The sequence below is a fragment of the Oryctolagus cuniculus genome, chromosome 4 (genome assembly GCF_964237555.1).
Source record: "Oryctolagus cuniculus chromosome 4, mOryCun1.1, whole genome shotgun sequence".
Lineage (NCBI taxonomy): Eukaryota > Metazoa > Chordata > Mammalia > Lagomorpha > Leporidae > Oryctolagus > Oryctolagus cuniculus.
Window position 1 is genome coordinate 172039489 of NC_091435.1, and position 19946 is coordinate 172059434.

General features: G+C 43.3%; 1 protein-coding gene across 42 annotated transcripts in view; it reads left to right on the plus strand.

Moving 5' to 3' along the window:
- Nucleotides 1-17928: 17928 nt before the first annotated feature.
- ARPP21 (cAMP regulated phosphoprotein 21) overlaps nucleotides 17929-19946 on the plus strand; it is a 163663-nt gene continuing 161645 nt past the window's right edge. For 25 of the 42 annotated variants that reach the window (XR_011388247.1, XR_011388244.1, XR_011388249.1 and 22 more), the window contains exon 1: nucleotides 17929-18217. The gene's annotated coding sequence lies outside the window, so the exon portion shown is untranslated. Of the gene's footprint in view, nucleotides 18218-18380; nucleotides 19462-19946 lie in introns of those variants that run through there. The other 17 variants (XR_011388245.1, XR_011388255.1, XR_011388252.1 and 14 more) reach the window with 2 other exon arrangements.

Genomic DNA, 19946 nt, shown 5'->3' on the forward strand with positions numbered 1-19946 from the left:
GCCCCGGCTGCAGCGGCGGCCATTGGAGGGTGAACCAACGGCAAAGGAAGACCTTTCTCTCTCTGTCTCTCTCTCTCACTGTCCACTCTGCCTGTCAAAAAAAAAAAAAAAAATTATGAAGACGGTCTGAGGAAAAGGAATGTTGTGTTTCCAGCGATCATAGACTGCTAACGAAGAAATGCAAACTAAGCATTTAAACTACTTTAAAATCATTACTGTCCAGGGAGACATGGAAGGCACAACACTTCTACAGAACACAGACTCCAAGAAAAATTGGCTAAAATATCTTGCAACACATTGCTTTTGCTGTATTTATTTCCATCATTTTTTGTTTGTTACTTTACCCGTAATGAAGCTGTTCATGAGCCTGGTGATGGTCCCTATTCACTGTGTCCACGTGTCTACCCAGATGCAAAGCTTGCACCAGCTCCCCGACAAGCTTCACCTTGTGTTGTGTCGTTTATTACTGGGCAGCAGACCCTCCTCCCCTTCACTGCAAGAGAGATTTAGAAATGCTGATAGAAAAAAAAAGCAGCGTCACAACGGACTCATCGGCAACCTGGGCACCATGAACAAAATCAGAATTTATATCAAGTCTGTCTGGGTCTGTTCTTCCTTATATGTGGGAAGTAAAGTCTAAAAACCAAACATAAAAGAAAGAAATGTCTGTGTGTACCAGTATTGCTGCAAGTACAAAGTTGTAAAACTTTGTTTTATACATTTGTCAAACCAGTGGTCAAGAATGCCATACAACAAATTTTCATGACCTGTGATTAATTTAAAATTTACTGAATATGGGTGAAATGGTCCATTTTTCATTCAATTGTTGTTTATATTCATTGTCTATTTTCCCACAGGGTCTTTTTGCTTTTTACTGGTTAAACTTCTTATTCTGCACAGTATTAAGACTTTTTACTGTAATATAATTTTGAAATATGTTATTGCAAAAACTAAGAAAAAGAAAAGGAGAAGAAAAGAGGGTGAAAGGGAGAGGGGGAGGGAGTGAGGAAGAGAATATCGTGCTGTTCTTAGAATTGTGTAAACAAATCACACTGGATCTGTTAAAATGAATTAAATTTAAAAAGTGTAAATTTTTTTCATAAAGAAAAATACATCAAAGTCTGTAGATAATACCACCCACGTGGGAGACCCAGAAGAGGTTCCTGGCTCCTGGCTTTGGATTGGCGCAGCTCTGGCTGTTGCGGCCAATTGAGGAGTGAACCAGCAGATGGAAGACATTCTCTCTCTCTCTCTCTCTCTCTCTGACTCTCCTCTCTCTGTGTAACTCTTTCAAATAAATAAAATAAATCTTTAAAAAATTTTAAAAAACAAATAAATAAACATGAACATATTCTGTGGTCTAAGAAATCATATCACATGAAACACATATCATTGAGGAACTCCTGCAGTGCAGTATGTTCATAACATTGCTGCCAAAAGAAAAAAGCTAAAAAGCATAAACAAAAAATATTTGTCACAGAAATAATACTTAACAATACCGTGGAGTATTACTTAGGATGGAGAAGGAATAAGAAAACTATGTGAGCTGGCTCCGCAGCTCATTAGGCTAATCCTCCGCCTGCGGCGCCAGCACACCGGGTTCTAGTCCTGGTCGGGGCGCCGGATTCTGTCCCGGTTGCCCTCTTCCAGGCCAGCTCTCTGCTGTGGCCAGGGAGTGCAGTGGAGGATGGCCCTGCACCCATGTGGGAGACCAGGAGAAACACCTGGCTCCTGCCTTCGGATCAGCGCGATGCGCCAGACAAGGTGGCCATTGGAGGGTGAACCAATGGCAAAAGGAAGACCTTTCTCTCTGTCTCTCTCTCTCTCTCTCTCTCTCTCTCTCTCTGTCCACTCTGCCTGTCAAAAAAGAAAAAAAAAAGAAAACTATGTGAATATAAAAACATGGGTATATCCTGGTAATACACTATTGAGTGCAAAAAAAGCATGCTAAGGCTAGGTACTGCATATACGTTTCAGTCTTCATAAAAATCTAAAAGTTAAATAAATCTGGAGAATGTATTGATTTGAAAGCTAAAATCAGGAATGACAGAACATAGGTCAAGGCAGCAATGACATTCAGCAATGAAACTACAGAATGGGATTCGGAGGATTTCACAGATAGACTTCAAACACTATTAATAATATTCTAGCTAGCATTCTGGATAATGTTTGGTGAATGGATATAGAACAAATTGTGTTATATGTCCATATATATATATATATACTCATATATCATATATCATATATAGCTTTGTGTTATAAAATATATATAATATATATAATTATATGTTACATATATAATTATATATAATATATAATAAAATATATTTTTAAATTAAAACATAGGTCAAAAGTCTCTTCCACAAATAACTTTTTATACTCTGATAAGAATCATACTTTACAGCTTTTTGAAGATTCATTTATTAACTGTTTTGAAATACAGAGTAACAGAGGGAGAGAAACAGATAAATTTTTCATCTGCTGGTTCTCTCCTCGAATGGCCGTAAAGGCACATCTGAGCATCTCCCGCGGGGGTGGTAAGGCCCCAGCACCTGGGCCATCTTCCAGTGCCTTCGCACACGCATCAGCATGAAGATGGATCAGAAGTGGAGCAACCAAGACTTGAACTGGCTCTCTGAGATGGGACGTTGTCATCATAAGCAGCAGCTTAATCTTGATGCTTTCTAAATGACAGTGTATCAGAAGTACATTGAAAAAAAAAAAAAAGAAATGCAGGAACTTAGGGATACTAAAGAGAGAAACATAAAGAAATCCAGAAAAAAAGAATATTGGATTTTGTCCACACCGTACTGGGCCTGAAGAGTAGAATGATAGCCACGTCTCTGAGCAAATTCTATGGGAAGCAGTAGACGTAAATATTACATTGGAAACATGGTAGAGTAGCTAATGTCTCAGACCCCTTCAGTGGCTATAGCAAAATGCCAAAGATTAGGTGGTTTATAAACACCAGAAGAGTACATCTCACATTTCTGGAGGCTGAAAGTCCGAGACCCTAGACCCTGGGCATGCTTCCATGCCCAGGTTGTGTGAGCACCTTCTCCCAAGTTGCAGACTATCTGATTCCTGTTGCGCCTTCACATAGCAGAAAGGACAAGAGAGTTCCCGAGGTTTGCTTCCAAAAGGACACACATCCCATTCACGTGGGCAACATCCTCACTATCTAATTGACTCCCAATGGCTCCACCTGCCAATATGTCACGTTGGATATTAGAATGTCAACCTATTAATCTTGATATTGACTGGAAGGGATGTGTATAATATTATTACATAGGAAACTTGAAGGCACTCATTTTTCTAATGTATCTTTTTCAGTGTTGTAATTGAAAGTGAGTGCGAAATCTTATTTACGTCCATGTGGAGAACACATCCTGGAAGAAAAGCTGCTACTTCGGTTTCATCCAGAGATTAGCTCTATCTTGGTAAGGGGAAATTATTGTCAGGTGCTTTGCAGTGTATCTGAGGGAGGAAACCTCCAGAGCAGATAAGTGTAGACAGAGTTCTTGAAGTGAACATTCAGCAGTGTGAACGGTGATAATGACAATGAGACAAGAGTGGCCAATGACTGAAGTAATCTCAGTGGCACCTGACCTCCAGCTCTTGGGAAGATGAGATGAGTCCAGGCCAGGGGAGCGGTGCATCACATAACCAGGGCATCCAGTGCTGCAGCAGCAACTGCCTTCAACGTACAGTTTAAAAACACCTGCACTCACCACCCCTCTCCAGGAGTGTCAGGGCATGATCTCTATCATTTATAATTTATGGTCCAGTCCAATTTGACCCATAAGAGAGCTTCCTGGGCGGCCACAGTAATCTCTATTTGTGTCAAGGAAGATGATCAAAGTGGAGTAGCACTGGGTTAGGGCGCTGATTGAATCAGGGAGCCCTTACTAAACAGGTCTCAAGCAAGCACATCCACAGCTAAACTTTTGAAATGAGACACAGCCACACTTCAATTTTTGAGCTGAACTTTTGAACCAAACACAAACCCACCTGGGTATGTGTTGACCTTATGAACTCAGCAGAACTGCAATCTCTGGAACAAAACTCATTAGCCTTTATATCAGTCCCCTTGCTTTGCGACACTGGGTCCCATCTTGCATCGATCACAGTTCTCTCAACAAACCAGAGACGTCATTAACAACCCTTACAGTTTGAGCTATACAAATAGCAACCATCAATAAGCCCTCAGAGCACACATTTAAAATTGTTTGAATTTTGAATTTAAGATTGAAATCTTAATTTAAGCTGCAAAAAAATAAATTCGTCATTGTTTTCCAAAAGGCTGATTTTATCTCAGTCTAATTCACCAATGGACCTATGTGCAGTTTTTCATTTCTTGGTGTATTCCAAAACTCTTTAACAGTATTTACTTTTAGAGACCCAGGCCATGGAGATTGTAATCATTACAGTTCTGAATTTTCACGTCTGCCTCTTCAAAGGCCTGATTCTGACTATGCCCAAAGCACCATTTCTCAAGGCGGCTGTAACGTCATCATTGTCAACTAATTTCTCTGTGGTGCTCAGAATTGGGTCTAAGGCAGACTTCCTACTTATTAAGGGATGAACTTGTGAGCCAGGTGCGTCAAGCATTTATCAGGTGCACTGCTTTTAGGCAAATGGGGCTTTCAGTGACAGAAAAGATGGTTGAGGCCCCCCATGACTGCTGTATCTTCCCTCTGTGTCAGTTTTATGAGCAACACTGGAACTCTAACATTCATCTGGCTGAATACTCAATCCCTTGATGATATCACTGTGCTAACCTCTCTTCCACCAGCGTGTTCTCTGGCCTGGGTCAAGACTCACTTAGCAGGTGTATATATCTTTCTGACTCACAGCACTAATCGTCATCTCCTACTAGATCCGTGCATTCTGCACAAGATAATCCCTTTAGTTGCTTTTTGCCAATCCTTACCTTTTTTCTCATCGTAGTTGAGTACCCCACGAGCTGTTTTGCCTACTTAGGCAATACTCTTTTGTCTATTACTAGTGTGCTTCCATTGATGCTGGTTCCAAACATCTCCCATCCACTCAGGACCTCTTGTTCTGGCTTCACTTCATTGAACAACTCCTCAGCTAAGGTTAGGAGCTTGTGTTCTTTAGTAAGCAAGACAAGTTGTTCCAAAACATTGTTTCTTTTATATGATGCATCTTTCACAATGGTGGAACATTCCCCCAAATTTTAAAATCTTTAATTGTATCTCTCTACTTTTTACTCAAGAAAGCTCATTAGAATGCACAGAGTTTGAATAATGTTAGGAGAATAACACTGAATTTAATTCCTTTTAAAATAACTGGAAAATTTGAGATTTAAATATTTGTAACAAACTTGGAAACATTTCACAACTGACTACAATACTTCAGTAGGTTACATTAAGATGAAATATCTTGAGCATAATGTATAATTCTTAAACATTTTTATCTTAGGGAAAGAGGCCAATTTAGATTTTATCTACCCTGAATTAGTGAGTAGATAAAGCAGAAAGTACAAAACAGTCCAAAAAGCCATGGAAAATATTTCCTCTGTTTATATAGCAGCAAGAGGGTTTAAGTGTTTCTATTGTCATTGAAACTTGAGAGATGCTGCGATAAGATGCTTTTCTTCTCACCTTATCAAACTTTATTCTCTAAAATCTATTCAAGTCACAATTGGTTGAAGCAATTTGGGGGCTGGTGTTTTATAGAGAAAAATCCATTTTTCAAGCTTCATAAGGAAGATGATGTATATTTTATATGTAGAGATGGGGCAGATAAAGCAGTTCAGCCTACTTAACACTAATTTTAGCTTTCTCTTCCGAATCTCTCTTGACTCTGGGTAACTGGAATGGACCACATGAAGCCATGGACATCCTTACACACTGACCTGATAACAGGACATAGTTTTGACAATGAAGGATTTGCAGGAGAACCCCCTATCCGCAGAAGCAAAGTCTTATGACTACACAGTTATTCTTTGTCTTCCAATTTTGCTTTTTCCATACGTGGAACTCAGGGGAATATTAGGTTCTTCTCCCAGAGTGACTGAGTAGGATCCTGACAGATCAAGCCTTGCTGAGATAACCACAATCAACTCTAGCGAACAAAAGTCAGCAGATTGTGGAAGGGTGTTGATCCTTGAATCAAAACACCAGCATGGACTGAGTCAAAGGTTTTTGTGGCTTGTAGCCTGAGAACAATCAAAAGTCAGCCCTGCATGGCAACTAGACCTATACTCCAAAAGTCATCAACCTAATAGCCTGTAAAAGCATGTGAAAGTAAGACACAAAGTTCCACTTGTATCTGTAAACTGTTCTAAAATCTTTAGGTAGGAACTGGCATTGTGGCATAGCTGGTAAAACTTGTGCCTGAAATGCCAGCATCCTGTGTGGGTTCTGTTTCATGTCCCAGCTGCTCCACTTCCAATCCAGCTCCCTGCTAATGATCCTGGGAAGACAGAGGAAGATGGCCCAAGAGCTTGAGCCTCTGCCACTCACATGGGAGACCCAGAAGAGCTTCCCGGCTCCTGGCATAGCCCTGGGAAGTGAACCAGTGGATCAAAGACCTCTGATCCCACCCTTCAGCACTGATGAGTGCTCCCTGGTCCCACTCAGCACACACCTCTGGATAGTCACTGGAAAAGCACTAAGACACACAGTCATAATTCAAATATAAAACCCATCAGAGGAGAAAACCAGCAAGAGTTCCCACAAGTGCTTCAAAATAAACACAGAAATACAAGAACCAACAAGGAAGACCAACATGACTCCCTGAAAGGAACACAACACTTCAGTACTAGAATGTGATGACAAAGAGATTGATGAAATATCTGAAAGAAATTCAAAAGAATTGTCATAGGATTGCTCGGAAGCTATGAGAAGCAAATTCAAGAGTTAAAGAAATTCATACATTACAGGGATGAAAAATTGTCTCATAACAAATATTTTGAAGAGAAATCAAACCGAAATACTAGAAATGAAGAATTCAGGGGCTGGCACTGTGGGGCAGTAAGTTAATCTTCCACCTGCGGTGCTGACATCCCATGTGGGCATGAGTTCTAGTCCTGGCTGCTTCTCTTCTAATCCAGCTCTCTGCTATGCCCTGGGAAAGCAATGGAAGATGGCCCAAGCACTTGGCCCCTGCACCTGTGTGGGAGACCCAGAAGAATCTCCAGGTTCCTGGCTTCAGATCAGCCCTTCTCCAGCCATTGCAGCTATTTGAGGAGTAAACCAGCAGATGGAAGATCTTTCTCTCTGTCTCTTCCTCTCACTGTCTGTAACTCTACTGCTCAAGTAAATAAATAAAATCTTAAAAGAAAAAAGAAATGAAGAATTCAATATGTCAAATTAAAAAATACAGTGGAAAGCCTTAACAAAAGACTTGGTGAGGAAAAAGAAAGAATATCTGAGTTAGATGACAAATCTTTGGAAATATCTCAAACAAAAAAAATGGAAATCAGAAAAATTTTAAAAAGTATTGGAGATTTGTTAGATACCAGCAGACAACCCAACATACAGGTCTTAGGATTTCCTGGAGGTGTGGAAACAGAGAATTGATGAGAAGGTCTGTTCAGAGAAATAATAACAGAAAACTTCCCTGATTTTGAGAAAGGGACATCCAAGTAAAAGAAACACACAGAACTCCCAATAGACATAACCAAGAAAGACCGTAACCATGACACATTTTAGTCAAACTTTCAACATTAAAACATAAAGAAAATATTCTAAAAAATGTGCATGAAAGAAATGCCAGATAACCTTCAGAGGATCTCCAGTTAAACTGACTCATCAAAATCCCTACAGGCTAGGAGTGAATTGAGAGACATACTACAAGCCTTAAAAGAAAAAAAAACCTGCCAACACAGAATACAGTACAGTGCAGAACTCTCATTTTTAATTGAAGGTGAAATAAAGACCTGACATAAATAACAGGAATTGAAATGATTTGTCAGCAATCACTAATGATGCTTAAGGGTATACTGCACACAGAAACATAGATAGTCATCATTATGAAAGAATGTGAAGGCAGAAAATCTCCTAGCAAAAATACAAAGGAAATAGAAAGCAAATAATTTGAACATTTATGTAAAAATGGCAGGGCCAAGTAGTTACTTATCATTAGTAACTTTGAATGTAAATGGCCTAAATTCTCCAATTAAAAGATAAAGACTGGCTGAAGGGTTTACAAAGCAAGACCCATCTATTTGCTGGCTACAAGATACACACCTCACCATCAAAAATACACACAAACTAAAAGTGGAAAGATGGGAAAAAACATTCCATGCTAACAGAAAGCAAAAGTGAGATGGGGTAGCCACAGTAATATCAGACAAAATAGACTTTAACACAAAAACTATTAAACCAGACAAGGAATGATTGAGGGACAAATTCAACATGGTGATAGGACTGTAAGAAATGTATACACACCCAATATCAGGGCAACTGGCTTTGTAAAACAAGTGTTAATGGATCTAGAGGAAGACAGACTCCAATACAATTGTAATGGGGGATTTCAACACCTAACTTTTATCAAGGGACAGACCAACTGGACAGAAAATCAACAAAGAAACAACAGAGCTAATCTACAATGTGGATCAAATATACCTAATTGATATCTATAAAACATTTCTCCACACATTCATAAAACACACATTCTTTTCATCAGTGAGTAAAATTTTCTCTAAGATAGATCATATGCTAGTCCATAAAGCATGTCTCAGCAAATTCAAAAAATTTGGAATCATACCATGCATCATTTCTAACCACAACTAATGAAGGTAGAAATTAACAAATCAAGAATCTCTAGGAAATATGCAAACACATGGAGACTGAAAATTATGCTCCTGAATTAACAGTGCGTCATAGAAGAAATCAAAAGGGAAATCAAAAAATTCCTGGAAATGAATGAAGCTGACAATACAACATATCAAAAGTTAAGGGATACAGCAAAAGCCCTGTTGAGAGGTAAGTTTAAAGTAATTAGTGTCTACATCGAGAAATAGGAAAGGTATCAATTAATTAGATATTATTGCATCTTAAGGACCTAGAAAAGCAGCAACAAATCAAACCCAAAAGTAGTAGGGGGAAGAAAATTATTAAAATTAGAGATGAAATAAAGAAAAGTGAAACCAAAAAATTACAAAAGATAATTGAAATGTAGAGCTGGTTTTTTTGAAATAATAAATAATTGGGGCTAGCGCTGTGGCACAGCAGGTTAACACCCTGGCCTGAAACACCGGCATCCCATATGGGTGCCGGTTCAAGACCCGGCTGCTCCACTTCCAATCCAATTCCCTGCTGTGGCCTGGGAAAGCAGTGGAGGATGGCCCAAGTCCTTGGGCCCCTGCACCCACGGGAGGCCTGGAAGAAACTCCTGGCTCCTGGCTTTGGATGGACGCAGCTCCAGCAGTTGCAGCCAATTGGGGAGTGACCATCGATGGAAAACCCCTCTCTCTCTGCCTCTCCTCTCTCTGTGTAACTCTAACTTTCAAATAAATAAATAATTTTTTAAAAAAAAGAAAGAAAAAGACCACAAAGATCTAAAGCAATCCTAAACAACAAAAATAAAGCTAGAGGCATCACAAAACCAGATTTTAAAACACACTAAAAGGTAGTTACATTCAAAAATCTCGTGGTACTGGCAATAAATAAATAAACATTTAGTCCAATGGAACAGAATAGAATCTCCCATGATCAGTCCAGACATCTACAACTAAGTATTCTTTGGCAAAGATGCTAAATTCAGCCACTGTAAACAGAACAGTCTCTTCAACTTTTGATGTTGGGAAAATTGGATCTCTGCATTCAGAAGTATGAAACAAGACCCATACATTACACCTTGTACAAAAATAAACTCAAAGCAGATCAAGGATCTAAATCTATGATCTAATACCACCAAATTACTAAAGGAGACTATTGAGGAAACTCTGCAAGACATTGGCCTAGGCAAAGACTTCTTGGAACAAAGACAAGTGGGATCACATCAAACTAAGAAGCCTCTGCACTTCAAAGGAAACACTGAGCAAGGTGAAAAAGCAAATGATGGAAGGGGAGAAAATATTTGCAATCTGTGCAACTGACAAAGGATTAATAACCAAAGTCTATAAAGAGCTCAAGAAACAGGGAAAGGACTTGAATAAGCATTTTTCAAAATATGGCATTCAAATGGCCAACAGACACAAGAAAAAATGCTCAAGATCACTAGCCATCAGGGGAATGCAAATTGAAACCACAATCATATTTAACCTCACTCCAGTTAGAATGTGTCATACAGAAATCAAAAAGCAGTAAATTCTGGAGAGGATGTGGGGGAAAAGGTACTCTAATCCACTGTTTGTGGGAATGTAAACCAATATAATCATTATGGAAGGCAGTATAGAGATTACTCAGAAATCTGGAAATAGTTCTACCATATGAACCAGCAATGCCACTCTTGGGAATCTACCCAAGAGAAATTAAATGAGTATATGAAAGAGTTATCTGAAGCTCAATTCACAATAGATAAGATATGAAATCAACCCAAATGCCCATCAACTGATGATGGAATAAAGGAAGTGTGGCATATCTACACAATGGAACTCACCCATAAAAAAAGAATGAAATCCTGTCTTTCTCAGTAATATAGACGCAACTGGAAACCATGATACTGAGTGAAATAAGCCGGTCCCAAAAAGACAAAGACCATGTTTTTCCTGACCTGTGGTAACTAATAAAGTACAAAATCATGTAATGTGTATGAGCAAAATTGACATTTTGAGAAAGAGTCTTGTTTATATCCTTTGTCTCTACTGTTGAGGAACAGTGTTTTTTTCTTCTATTTGTTGATTTCCTTACTTAGTGGAGGCTTAATCTTATGATTATAAAATAAGCTGAAAGTATATCATTGTAAACATTAAAAGAAAGAATAAGAAAGGAACGAAGATTGAGGGTAGGAGCATGGGCCATAGGGAGTGTAGGGTGAGAAGTATCACTATGCTCCTAAATATGTGAAATACATGCAAAATTGTCACCTTATATAAAGAAATAATAAATAAAATGTCTGCATGTATTTCAAATATGTTGCACTAAAATAAACTTATATTTTAATTTCATTTCCATAAACTGTTTAAGCATCTGCATATGTGTTCTAGGAAATATGTGTCTTATACCATATATGTCTGCATACACACATGGATTTGCATGTTTTAAGAAGCAGACTAGCACAGCTGCAAAGAAAAATTGTGAGACTATGTATAAGGCTATGCAGTTATCAAGGAAATATGCTGAAGAGGTTTTATCTATCTATATATATTGCATGTAATACATGCTTAGTTATATCATACATCATAGTAATTATATCATACATCATAGTAACTAATATATAAGTATTATAACTATTATATATATTATAATATATATATATAAGCTCCCGGCTCCTGGCTTTGGATGAGCGCAGCTCCAGCCATTTGCAGCCATCTGGGGAGTGAACCAGTGGACAGAAGATCTCTCTCTCTCTCTCTCTCTCTGCCTCTGCCTCTCTGTAACTTTGCCTTTCAAATAAATAAATCTTTAAGAAAAAATAAAATAAAATTAATAAATCCAGAATACTATAAATAAGAAGAAAAACATAGTCATGCTTGGAAGATATCAGTAATTAGAACAATGTGATACTGGTAGATTAAACTTAGTCTGTTCACCTAACTTTAGAAATTAAAAAGAGAGAGAGAGAGAGAAATAAGCAGAGCTCCAAGTTGGAAACGACTTGTTGACATCTCACAATGACTTAGTGGCAGATTCAGGTCCAAAATCCTCATTTCCTGACCCTCAGTCCTGGGCTCTGTTCACCACAGGGTGTGTTACTCTCACACACGCAGTTAGACTAGCAAAGAATGTTTAAGTCAGGACAGCCTGAGTATGTGGTGCTAAGAAGCAGCTGATGCCACAGTGGCTTGAAGCACTGTGTATATGAGTTTATGATCTTCTGACTTCATGCGTTTCCTTTGGCATGGAGGGCAGTTTCTATGAGAAGTATTAACTCTTTGGGGAAGCCAGGTGAACACTGCCAGCCCAAGAACTGCCAATCCAGGAGACTGGGTCCACGTTGAATTCAGCTCCATAAAGTCACTCAGGGACCCACGAGGATGAAGGCTCCATCATCCTAGAATCAGACAACCTGGACAGTGAGCCTCATCGGTCGCTGTGTGGAGGACAAAGAGAACCTGGAGATTTCTGTAGATTTGTTAGTGCCTCTGTCCATGACTGGTGCTCATCGCTTTGCTCACACTGAATGGCACAGTGCTTGTCACACAGCCCCAGCTCACTACAAAGAGGTTCTGAGATGTGTGGTGATGATTTGCATGTGTAGGAGGGAAGAGGATCTGGCTGCCGATGAGCTTGGATTACAATCACATCTAGTCATGTGACAGCAGCTCTGAAATGCCCAGCTGATGATTCATACCCCGTTCCTTCTCTCCCATGAAACCTTCCAGTTTTTTAATGTGGTCCTGAATATCTACTTCTGTACCCTACCCTAGGAGTTGTAGAATAAATATATGGTAATGTAAATCAGACAATTGCTCTTGACGCCTATCGGTAAATGCTAGCATGGCAGGAGGATGGAAACTATTTTGGAGGTGCGCCTGTGGTCGTTAAGCATCTCTTTGCTTCTGGAAGAGGACAGATCTTGGGTCTACTGAATTGTCAGTTCTTGGGCTGGAAGCGCTCACTCAGCTTCTTCAGAGAGTTAATGCTTTTCATAGAAACTGCTGTCCATGGGCCAGCGCCGTGGCTTACTTGGTTAATCATCCGCCTGTGGCCCTGGCATCCCATATGGGCTCCGGGTTCTAGTCCTGGCTGCTCCTCTTCCAGTCCAGTTCTCTGCTGTGGCCCAGGAGGGCAGTGGAGGATGGCCCAAGTGCTTGGGCCCCTGCACCCGTATGGGAGTCCAGGAAGAAGCACCTGGCTCCTGGCTTTGGATCGGCACAGTGCCGGCCGTAGCGGCCATTTGGGGGTGAACCAATGGAAGGAAGACATTTCTCTCTATCTCTCTCACTGTCTATAACTGCACCTGTCAAATAAAAAAAAAAAAAGAAACTGCCGCCCACGCCAAGGAAAAGCATGAAGTCAAAAGATCATTATAAACTTGCATTTTTTTTATCATAAGAAATCGTTTGCTTGTAATTAATACCATACACTCAAAAACACACTCACAAAAATACGGTTTAACCCATTTTTACTGGTTTATTTTAGGTTTATATAATTTATACCACGAAGGAAAAATCAGTCAACATATTAATAAAGATAACTAATATCATAAAAGATATCCTGAAATTGATATAGCATCTTTTTTTAAAGATTTATTTATTTGAAAGAGTTACCCAGAGAGACAGAGAGGAGAGGCAGAGAAGGAGAGAGGGGTCTTCCATCCTCTGGTTCACTCCCCAGCTGGCCACAACAGCTGGAGCTACGCCGATCCAAAGCCAGGAGCCAGGAGCCAGGAGCTTATTCCAGGTCTCCCACGTGGGTGCAGGGGCCCAAGGAATTGGGCCATCTTCTACTGCTTTCCCAGGACATAGCAGAGAGCTAGATCAGAAGAGGAGCAGCTGGGATGGGAACCAGCGCTCCTATGGGATGCTGGCACTGCAGGCTGGGGCTTTAACCCACTGCACTACAGCACCGGCCCCAATTTGGCATCTTTAAATAAAGAATTGTGTAAAACTCTAAATGCAGATATTCTTTCAATGATAAATACAAATTTTAATGATTTGTCTTACAGGAAAAATCCCCTAATTGGACAGCATGCTCTACCAATAGCTTTTGTTTATATATAATATGCACACATTTTGTTTTAATAGGCTTATATGCTGTTGTTACTATGTTGATATTGTCAATGCCAAGGAAAGAACTCCCCAATGACTTATGCTGAACTAGGGAGCAGATTATAAAGTAGAGGAGCTGATTAAAAGTAACACAGATTCTGTAATCCAGTAATCCATACATGCAAAATATAGCTATATATTTATGGATATATATGAATACAGATTAGTTATGCATGAAAGTGATGGCAGTTTGGGTGGTGTTATTCTGGGAGGTTTTTATTTTGTTTCTTTGGAATTTTGATTCTCTCTCTTTTTTTACGATAAGTCTCTATTTTTTTGCAAGCATGCATTTATTTTGAGATGAGAAAAATAAATTTACTTTAAAGAGTAGTTTTGGAGAAAAATTTGTACTTTCATGTAGTATTATTTTTTCAGATGCTTGATTGGATTTCCAAGAAGATCTAGTACTCTTTTGAAATATTAATATTGTGGGGATGTTTTGTCTCTTAACTACACACGCGCACACACACACACACTTAAAAGTATGAAGAATTTAAAATGTAAATGTCCTATATCTCATTGCAGATTGATGAAAGCTATTTTATTCTCACAGCTAATAGACCTTCTAATGTCATCTCATGGTTGAGAAGTCAACTATATTATTCCAAGTTCTGAGTAACCGTAAAACCTTCGTCCACCAGCATGAGGGGACAGTGTCCTGTGATACAAGAACAGAAGAGACAGGATCACAGACAGTGGGCTGGCAAATGTTGGGTTGTGTGCTGTGGCCTTGTGTCTCAGGACCCAATGCTTACCTCTGCTTTCTCCACACGTGCTCCTAACAATTCTGCTTCATTTCTGAGGCTGGGTTTTTAAAAAAAATCACAAGCACCTTTACCTTTTGCAGGGTCCGTGGAAGAACGGGAGCCCCGTGAGCAGGTCTTGGGTGGGGAGTGATGGCCTGTACCCAGTGAGAGGGATGAGGCTGGCGTTCTGCCTCCTCTCCTGCTCCGTGGGAGGAAACACTGCTGCATCTGCTCGGCCATGCCAAGGCCCTGGGGCCCCGGGTGCAATGCGGGCAGAAGAGGAAGCACAGCTCACTGAGGGCCAGGGGAACACCAGCAAAACACATACTAAGGATGGGTTGAGTGAAGGACATCTACCCCAAGGGATGCCGGAAAGACATGCATCAGCACCCTTCTTGTCTTTTCATGTTCCAGTCTTTCAGTGACAGATTTCTTAGCCCTCTCTGTAGCTTTTTTTTTTTAATTTCCCTTCCTCTGATTCAGATACAGCTCCATGGAAATGCTACACCCCGTTCATTTTTGAGGAGGTTTTCTAGCTTTGTATTTCCAGCAAAACATTGCCTGTGTACACGCAGGCCAGTGTTCATTTGCGGGCCGCCTGTGAGCACTCCAAGGGTGCATGCAGAACATTTTTCTCAGATGCTTACTGTGCGCAGTCGACACCAGAGGAGAAATCGCTGCAGTCAAGGGACCGGTGCCATCAGAACATTTGGTTTCTAGTCTCCCAAGTCCTCTTTGTTTTTGATCGTGACATTTCTTCATGCTCAGATGCATACGTGATGTAACGTTCTTTGTTGATGTTCTGAAATGTGCTTTAGAGCTATTTTGGCTTAGCACAAAATAAGAATGGGGTTCTCAACTTCTCTGGTTGAAACGGTAATCGTGGGTTTCATTTTTCTCTCTGATTTTCCCCCTCTCTTCCCCCAGCCTTTCTGTACATATTTGTAAAGCTTTAAAGCAAGATTGGTGCTTAATAGACCTAGACTGTTTTGTTGGAAACAGGGCATATGAGAAGTTTCTCCGGGGAATTTGTGGGCCTTTGTGGTGGCGAGGGAGTATGCCCTAAAGAGAAGTTCCCTGCAGCCTAATTGTTGAGGGATGATGGAAGTTCAACAGCACGGAAATTCTACTTCTCGCTTCAGCTGAAAGGTGCTTATGAAAGGTGGCTGGGCTCTTTTAGTAATCTGCCTTATTCTGAAAATCCAATTTGGGAACTTCATTAAAGGGCACTAATTTACTGTCCGTGGAGAGTATGTGTTTTAGAGGAGCTTGTCAACAGTCTTAGATGTTTGCCAGTGTGTAGTGAGCTCAACTCCCCAAGCTGGGGTTACCTGGTTACATGTGCGCTCCTTCGTCTCTAACAAGATGCCAAAGGAGCCACAGCAATGCCCAGACCAAGAGGGAGAGTATCACCGCCTCCTCGCCCCACCACGCCTCCCATCCCTAAAGTTACAATGGCTTTGCTGCCTAGACACAACTGCAAGTGACGTTATGAATCTGTCACCAGAGGCTTAAGAAGAAAGACAGTTTTAATTTGTTTAGGGGCGGTTGACATGCCAAGGACTGAAAGAATGGTAACTTTCAAATTGTTCCAGGGAATGCAAACACTTTATGAATGCCTAGAAGGTTCACTTACTGCTCACTGCCTGCCTAATAGTCCCAAGAGTAGGATTCGGGCCCACATTGGGACACAAAATTTTTAAATTGGGTAGCTGAAATGTTAATTATCTACAAGGCCTCAAATAAACTTGAGCTTTCTCAAGTTCCCAATGTGCTGACAAAATATGATGTAAAAAGAAAATGTGGTTGAAGCAAAGTTTTTTTTTTTTTACCAAATTCAGAAACCATAAGATATTTGAATAATTTTTGGCATCAAATCCATCTACAGGGTTAAGACACAAAAAGATTCTGTTCTGTTGTCTTACAGAGTCTCTGGAATTATCCTGAAAGTACTGAGCGCTCCTCCCCTCCCCTCAACTCAAGGGCTATCATTTCTAACCCAGTTCATAGGATTGACTTGAATTATTGCCGTGAACTCTCAGAGTCAAACCTGATATGATGTAGCTTTTGAGTTAACAGCAAGCTAATAGGTCCATCCTGCTAATAGGTCCATCCATTTAGAAGAGGTTCAGGTAGCACCCTGTCCAGAATAGAAATCAAATATATGACCCCTCTTCCCACGTGGGCTCAGCTTTGAATTTATGACACAGCACCAAGTGGCATAATTCCCCCCACAGCAAAGTAGGTTTTTCAGACCATGGCTTGAGATGAAGTAAAGGGAATGCCATTAGAAACGCTTTTTATAGATTTCCCTGGAATTCTACGACTGGAAACACTCGTCAACACCGTTATGTCCATGATGGAATGGCAATGATGGACGGCAGACCACGGCGACAGTCCTGAGTTCTTTCAGTTTGGTCTGCTGGAAACCTCACACAGCACATTTCCTCCTATTCCAGCAAGAGCTGAACCTCAAGGGAGACGGTTTCTTATAGTTGGAAAATAATTATCTATTCATCAAGGGCCAGTGTAACCTTCTTCTATTTTTAGAGGGTTTTCTAGAAGTGCTAATATCGTTTGTTTGAGATTGAGAATCAATATCCCAGCCCACGTGAACACAGCCAGAGCTGTCTGCAGAGATGACATATCTGTAACAATGTGGCAGACCCCTCTCCTCAGAAATCTGTCACTCTCTCTGTCGTTAGGGGTGGGTGTCAATAAGTTGGAAGGACACGGGCGATTTGCCGACAAGGTTTTTGCTAGCCGTGTGCTGCCTATTCGCGGGGTCACCAACTGCAGCTGGTAAAGTTGATTTGCTCTTCTTCGATCTATTGTGGGATGGGGCGGTCACCGCACCAGCTCCGAGTTATTCAGTGTCTACGCATCTAGCTGAATCGCTGGCTACCGTCAGAACGAGCTTTTGACAATTGCACGCAGGAGTGTACAACTATAATTTTGCTGCACATTAATAACAACCTAGCAGAGACGCCCAGAATCAAATGCCTTGCTCTCAGCTGGGGGCAGAAAGCTAGGGCAGTGTATCTTGGCTGATGACCTATAATGTTGGAAAAGTCGGCTGAGCAGTCACCAGTCACTCAGGAGGAGTGGGCGGTATTCCGGAAATTTATTCACAATCCTCCACCACGGTGCTTTTTTTTTTTTTTTTTTTTTTTTTTTTTTTTAGTGTGTGCCCCGAGACAATGAAAAAAAAAATCAGAATTACAGACAATAAATATAGTACATGTCCAGAACAACCGGGAGAATCCACGCTTTTATTTCTTCGGGTGTCAGCTCTGCTGCCTGCCCCAAGTTCCCTTCCCCGCCAGGGTTTCTGCGACACCTGGGTGATTGGAAACCCGCGCTCGGGTGGGCAGAGGTCTGGGCAGCCGCCCACCGGGCGTGCGCTTGGCGCTGTGCGCCCGGACTTGGGAGCGCGCTCCAAGCCGAGGATCTCCGAGAGCGCCGATGCTACAGGCTACCGATTCATCCGGGACGAGCGAGGTGCTATTCTTGGGGGCTTGTCTCGGCAGAGTTGGCCTGGACACGGCGCGCGCCGCGCCAAGGGCTCCGAGCCGGGCTTCGCCAAGTGTCCCGGGAGCCGAGGGGGCGCCTGGCAGGAGCGGTAGGCTGGGGGCTGGGGCTCGGGGGGCGGCGGGGCGCAGGGAGGCGGCGTGGCGGGGCAGGGGGCACCGTGCCAGCTTTCTCAGTGATTAATGACGCTCACGCCGCCGCGCGTGGTCCGTGCGCTTTGTCTCCAGCCTCGGGGGCTGGCGCAACGCGGCCGGGGAAACGGGTGGCAGCGCGAGCGCCCGGCCCGCGGCTGGGCCGGCTCCGGCCGCGCCCTGTGGCCGAAGCCCCGGACTCCCGGGCGCGGCGGGTCGCGGACTCCGGGCGGCCGGCCCCGGCGGCTGCGGCGCCACGTGCCACACGCACGGGCGGGGAGCGGACGCACCCGGGGCTGCGGGGAGCGGCGGGGCGCCGCCCCCGGGGGGCAGTGCCAGCCGCGTGGGAGGGCGCGCACGGGCGGCGGGGCCGACGGCGGAGGCTGTCAGGAAGCGGACGCGGGGCCCAGGGGATGATCGAAGCTGAGAGGCTGGCCGGCGCGGGTGGGGCGGGCTGCGCGGCGGACAGGTGGGAGCTGTCAGGCTGAGAGGGGGACCAGGACGCAGAGAGAGAGAGAGAGAGAGCGAGAGCAGGCAGGCAGGCACACGCGCGCGCACACAGAGAGAGAGAGAGAGAGAGAGGGAGAGGGAGAGGGAGAGGCGCACTCGCGGGCAGCCTCCCTCCCAACGCCTCCCTCTGACCGAGGGGAGCCGGCCAGGGGCACGGGGCTGCAACAGGGACCTAACCGTGCTGGTGGGACCGAGAGATCGACGCGCGGACCGGCCGCGGGCGACAGAGTAGCGCGCAGGCGAGCGAGGTCCGGCGGGACCGAGAGGGACAGGCGGCCGGACCGACGGACGAGCGGACGCGAGGCAGGGCCGGGGCGGCGGAGCGCTGGCCTCGGCGCCCTGCGAGCGGGCACCGGCAGCGGGGGCCGCGGGGGCCGCGGGGCGGGCAGCCGCAGCCAGCTCGGGCGCCGCAGCCTTGTCTGCCGCCGCGGTGCGGAGACCCCAGCCTGCTCCGCAGAGGGCGTCTTAGCGGGCAGTTAAATAAATCGATCGAAACCAAAAGAAAAAAAAAAAAAAAAAGCCAAGCCCAAAGCCAAACTAGCCAAAATCGAGCCACATCGATCACCGAGAAACAGTAATAGAAATCAAAGCCACAGAGCGACATCACACCCATCCAGGCGTCAGGACGCCGGGGCAGCGCCGCGGTCCCCCGAGGTAAGCCGCGGGGCTTCCGACGTGAACGCTGCACGCCTCCGTGAGTGTTTTTCCGCCCTTTCTTTCTACCCTGGAGCTGTGCTTTTGTTTCGGCGTGCTCCTCGTCTGTGTGTGTGGAAGCTGCTGTGTTAGGTGTGCACCGTGTTTGTGCGTTCGCTGAAGGGAGGGGAGGATTCCAATGAGACAGAGAGGAGCGCTGGAAGGGGATGGGAAGGGCTGTGCTCTCCATCAGACAGCCGGACAGACCTAGGGGGCTCCGGGGAAGAAAGTTTGGAATGATCTGACTTCGTTTGCGAGACAGCTACAGTCAGCGTTTGCTGTCCAGGCAGGACTGGGGGCCTGGGTCCTGAGAGGTGGGTGGTGGGGAGGCGAGGATAAAAATGGAAAGATGTGCCATGTTGTTCTCACATGCCGGAGCAGTGCTTCATGGCAGTCTCAGACTATAGAGGCAGCCGCAGAACTGAAGGAGGCAGGTGTTTAGAAAGTTTCCTGGGAAGAAGACTTGACTCACGAGATGCTGAGCGA